At 44.7% G+C, this 5,769-nt stretch overlaps 1 pseudogene; it reads right to left on the reverse strand.

The window, feature by feature from the left end:
• Nucleotides 1-739: 739 nt before the first annotated feature.
• LOC101662869 lies at nt 740-2,381 on the reverse strand (annotated as a pseudogene).
• Nucleotides 2,382-5,769: the final 3,388 nt, after the last annotated feature.

A 5,769-nucleotide genomic window follows, 5' to 3' on the forward strand; every position in this document is an offset into this window, starting at 1 on the left:
TCTGCACCCTGATCTTCTGTAAGCAGGACAGGCAGAGAAAGGTAGTGTTCTGAAAAGCCCAAACCAAAACACCAAGTCCATTGCCACGGAGTTGATTGTGAGTCAGAACCACTGTATAGGAGGAGAAGAACTACCCCCTAGGGTTTCCAAGGTTGTAATCAGGGAAGTGTTGGGCTGCTAACCACAAGGCCAGCAGTTCAAAACCATCAGCCACTCTAAGGGAGAAAGATGAGGCTGTCGGCTCCTGTAAGACTGCCTGTACAGCCATGGAAACTATAGAGCAGTGGTTCTCAACGTGTGGGTCACGACCCCTTTGGGGGTGTCGAACGACCCTTTCACAGGTGTCGCTCAATTCATAACAGTAGCAAAATTACAGTTATGAAGTAGCAATGAAAATATTTTTATGGTGGGAGGGGGGGTCACCACAACATGAGGAACTGTACTAAAGAGTCTCAGTATGAGGAAGGTTGAGAACCACTGCTCTACAGGGTCACTGTGATTGGACTCAATTCCGTGGCAGTGCTTGATGATTGTTATGGCATTTTCATGGAAGCAGACTGCTGGCTTTCTCCAGCAGAGCAGCTAGCTAGTTAGAACTGTTGACTGTTGACTTTTCAGTAGGCAGCTGAGTGCTCTGCCTGGGCTATATTCTGAAATGGCCCACTGATATCAAGTTGATTTGATTTATAGCACTACTATAGGAGTCTGGAAATTTTTTTTCCAGGCACAATTCACTTTATTACTTTTTGTATAAAATTGACTCTGTGGTAGCCACAGCTGGAGCCTGGGCCCTCTGCACGGAGACTCTAGTGTGGGTCTTCACAAGATGGTCAGTGAATTCCTGGTAGGGAGACTTGGTGAACACTGTCTCTTTCCAGAGGTCAGGGGTCAGATCGCTGTAGGTCTTGGAGATGGCATCAAACATGGCTTTGGCAAAGTTGCCCAGGGTGGCTGTGCAGCCCCTAGCCCACGTGTAGCAGTCATCAATCCCTGCCATCATCAGCAGTTTATTGGGCACAGGGGCTGAGACGATGCCAGTGCCCCTGGGGGCAGGGATGAGATGCACCAGCAGAGACCTACAGCGGCCAGTCACCTTGCAGGGGACTGTGTGGGGATCGCACACGGGGACAATGGACAACTTGGCGAGGATGATGGCCCCTCGGATGGCGGTGGCAACTTTCTTGGAGCACCTGACACCCAGGCCAGCGTGGCCATTGTAGTCCCCAATGGCAACAAAGGCCTTGAACCTGGTCCGCTGGTCGGCTCAGGTCTGCTTCTGCACAGGCATGATCTTTGGGACCTCGTCCTTGAGAGCCATCCCCAGGAAGAAGTCAATGATCTCAGACTCCTTGATGGGCAGGGAGAACAGATAGATCTCCTCCAGGGACTTGATCTTCATGCCCTTGACCAGATGACCCAGCTTGGTGACAGGGAGCCACTCCTTGTCTTCGGCTTTGCCCCCGTGAGCTCTGCGTGACTGCGGCCGCGACCATGGCTGGGACCATGTCTTCTCAAGCCGCTGCCGAAGCCTCCGTGGAAGCTGCAGCGAGCTCCTGCTCCCGGCCCCCGGGCCTCCAGGCCCTCCCGCTGCACAGGCATCATCCGCTATTTGGTGTTTTCTCAGAGAAGAAGCGAGTCTGGAAATTTTTATAGGAGCAGGCAGTCTCGTCTTTCTTCTCATGTGTCTCCTGAGGAGCAGCTAGTGGATTTGAACTGCTAACCTTGTGGTCAAAAACCTTACTCTTAACCCACTGGGCCCCTAGGGCACCTTTTTGAGAAGCAGGATATTGGAAAGAGCTGAGAATAGCACTCCCCCCCCTTTTTTTAAGGCCCCACCAAATCAATTCTAACCCATGAGGACCCCATGAGCTACAGTCCAGAGTTTTCAATAGTTTGCCCTTTGGCAGCGAATCACCAGATTTTTTTTTTTTAAGCACCTTTAGGTGGATTTGAACCACCAACCTTTTACATTGAACCATAGGGACTCTTCCTCCCTGAGTGACTCTTGATGTTAAACAAGACACTTCTGAGGTTACCTTAACTCTCAGATACTCTTGGCATTCTTTATTCAGGAAGGACCTAGCCAGTCTACAAATGGGGTCCAGAGGCTACCCAAAGAACCAGGCCAGGGGCTAATCACCTGCATACATACACAGTGGCTCACAAGATCTGCTGGGTCATTCCTGAAGACCGAAGATATTACTTAGAGACCTCTTGGAAGGTCTGCGCCTCAAACTAGCTGTAATGTTGAAGTAACCACCCTATGTCACTTTTAAAAAGCAAAAAAGCCCAGCCCTAAATGAGCAGAGCTCCAGTGGGAATCTTGTCCTTAAATCCATTACGCAGGAGATGAGCTGGGTAAATACCTTGGACTCACCCATTTAGACTCTGACCCTCACTCAGCAAGGGGAGTGATTTGTTTCCCACATTGGTTCTGTGGCCACCTTTTTGCGAACCTTTTAATTTAAAAGAGACAGTGATTAATGATGCTTTTGATCTGTTGGCTTTTTTTCTCTCCTTTTTTTTTTAAAGGGCACCCTTTCTCTTTTCTACATAAATTTGATGTTGGAAGTAAACCATGAGTATAAAATTCCTCCTACTTATTTGTTTCAGAATGTGTTAGGCCTGTAACTGACCCTCCCGTCCTCTGCCCCAAAGAGAGGTAGCCAAAGCTAAGATTGTCGTGGTGTTGCCAGGGATCAGATGAGGTGTTTTTGTTTGTTTGGCATCTTAGCATTCAGGATCTAGTATATAGTAGTAGGCACATAACAAATATTTGTTGAGTGAAAAAATAGATGACTGAATGAATAAATGACACTTAATAATCAGGACTTATGTAGAGGGCAGGTATAAAAGCCTATTTCCAGATAACTTGTCTGCTTGCTCCTTACAGGATGATGGATACTTGAGAAGCCCGGTTGGATTTAGAACCTGTGGTGATCCAAATAAGGCAGTTTGCAGTGGAAGATCCTTCTGCCCATGTCTCCTTCATAATAACATTGATCTGTCTTATTGTGCTGGGTATCAAGTCTTCGAAAGTTCACGGGCATTTTAAAGTTGGTGAATATTTTTCCAGTCATCCAACACGGTTTCTCAGTAACATAGCTCTCGTCCGCAGAGCCTGCTAACTTGTCTTGGTATTCTGTGCATTTTTCGTCGCACATATGTAGATATTGGTAACCAAGAAGGGGAAAGGATATATCTTGTTAATCACAGCTTTATGTTAGGTCTTTAAAAATGAAGATTCTATTAATTTGATCCCAGTTGCTCAGAAATAAGTGGGGATTTTCCCCTCCTCCTCCCTGTGAGCCATCACTTTCAATTTTATATTTGCCTATATAAATAAGTGAAGTACAAGAATTGGTCTGATTTTCAGATTGCAGAACTGGAAGCTAAATCTTGAAAATATGAAGATATTTTATTAATGTGTTTTATATTGTGATGAAAATAGTGATAATTTACTGAAAGTGGCATTATTTATATAGCTTTATTAAATATAGACTACAGTCTAAAACTTAATGTGCTGTAAAATAATCACTTTGAATATATGTCAGCTTTGCCAGGGACCTGTATTACTTTAAAAGGTACAAATGATAGGTTGCTTAATACCTTGCACTCTTATCTTGAGCTGTGTTCTCCGGCTCTTTCTGTTTCACTGTAGTGTGCCCTGGGGACTCCTGCTTAGCTTAATAGAATACCCAAAAGAAGGAACTGCTGAGAGTTAATGGTTTAACAAATTTCAAACTTGATTAGCAATTTACACTGAAGAGAAGGGCAGATGGTGTGTGGTTGGAAGATCCTAGGCCTATGTGTTGGTATACTCCTAATCCAGGTTTTGCCCTAACTCTTCTGTCTCCTCTGGTGTTTAATAAATAGAAAGGTGGAAGGCCACCCTGGGTCCTCCTCAAGGTCTGTGTTGGTTTCCCAGAGCTGTCGTAACAACATAACATAGATCGTGTGGCTTTATGAGAACAGAACTTATTGTGCTCCAGTTTTGGAAGCCAGAAGTCCAATTTAGTGCATCAGCTCTGTTGATTCCTTCCGGGTCCTCTTGAGAGCAACTGCTCCGTAGCTCACTCCTGACTTCTGGAAGCTCTAGGCATTCCATACATCTGCCCTGCAGTTTCATGTAGCATCAAGAGAAGGCAGTCTGCTTCTGTAGAGCCTTGGAAACCCTATGATGCCACTCTATGCTGTCTTAATGGGACACTAGGAGCTGGAATTGAGTTGATGGCCGCAATTAGGTGTTGGATCAGTTCCTTCTTCATTGGAGGATGATGATGACCTAATAGTAACTGATAACACCTTCAGAGACCTGAATTTCCAAATAAGGTCACATTCTCAGGTATTGGGGGAGCGGGCAGGGGGTGGTATCAGGGCTTCAAAAAGTTTGTGGGAAAATTTCATAATCATTTCACTCTACTTTTCCACAAACTTTTTGAGGTTCTCTGGTACAATTCAATTCAAAAGATGCTGTTTCCCAATGACCACCTCAAAACTGAGATGCCACAGTGAGCGGCTGGTTTTGCTTCCCTTGGGATGGCTAGCCCCTCAACTCATTCTCTCGGAGGCATTGCTGCTCTGTGGGGAGATTCACTTGAAATGAAAAGTTACCCAGATACATCTCGGGCGCCTACAGTAACGTACAGTCACGTGTATATTTTCTACATGAGGATAAAGGAAGTCAACCAAATTATGAGTTTTGATTCTCAAAATTGTTTTCATCCTTCCCAATCGCCCACCCCTGACATCCTCAAAGACATACTCCAATTGCCTGCTGTCCTTTGGTGGCTGTTCCTTTGTGTTTCTGTTCCCATCCCAGACACTGTCCTTTGAGTTTCTGCTTTATCTTCCACCCCCACCCCCACAAAAAAAGGGGAAATAAATGACCCAAATGGGATGTAGAAATAAGTAGAATCATTAATATTAAAGTTACATATGGCATTGGGAATCATGTTGTGTTTTATAGACTTTTCTCAAAAATGTAAAACCCCTACAGACGTTTAGTAGTTGAAAACACTGTCCATTCTGTCTTCACAACACATGACCCAAAGGCTCCTCAATTTAAAACACAACTAAAAGTATGAAATGCCTACTTTACTTTGCACTGCCTCCTTGCTCCCCCAAATATTAGAATGCTGTCCTGCTTAGTTCCTCGCTCCCCTTTCTCCATCTTCCATTCCTAATTGGGTTGTATCTTAACCCTCCTGCAAGACTTCCCTGGCCATTCCCTGAATAAGCTTGGATGTAAGGACACCCCTGGTCTCTGTTGATTAGTATGCAGTTCTAAATGATTGACACTTCCTCACATATAGATATTTCGTTGATCTGCAGGTATTTTTGTTTTGTTTTGTTTGATCACAAGGCTGTTTCAATTCCTTGTTCTTCTTACTGCTGCTTATCTGCAAGCCATCTAGTTGGTCTCTGGCAAGTAGGCAGTTGACTTTGCATCTCCTCTGCCAGATTCCAGGGGGCTTGTGTTTCTCCCAATACAAAACTCTTGGAATTGGAAACTTAGTTGTTTGCGTCATTGGAACTTCTTACCATTCTTGGTAGATATAACAGTAAGAAAAAGAAGCCTTTTGTGTGAGGGTAAGTCAGAAAGTATTGCAACTAAGTTTCCAACTCCTAGGTTTATTCAACAAGAAAACATGTTTAAACAGGTCTCTCTGATCAGTGAATGAGTGCAGACAAGGTTTCTTAGCAACCATCTCATACTAGGCTCAATGCTGGGCTTTTAGAAAGAGAGAGAGAGAGAGAGAGAGAGAG

This window comes from Echinops telfairi, unplaced genomic scaffold, assembly GCF_000313985.2.
Source record: "Echinops telfairi isolate 266 unplaced genomic scaffold, ASM31398v2 ScPeMD7_31;HRSCAF=116, whole genome shotgun sequence".
NCBI lineage: Eukaryota > Metazoa > Chordata > Mammalia > Afrosoricida > Tenrecidae > Echinops > Echinops telfairi.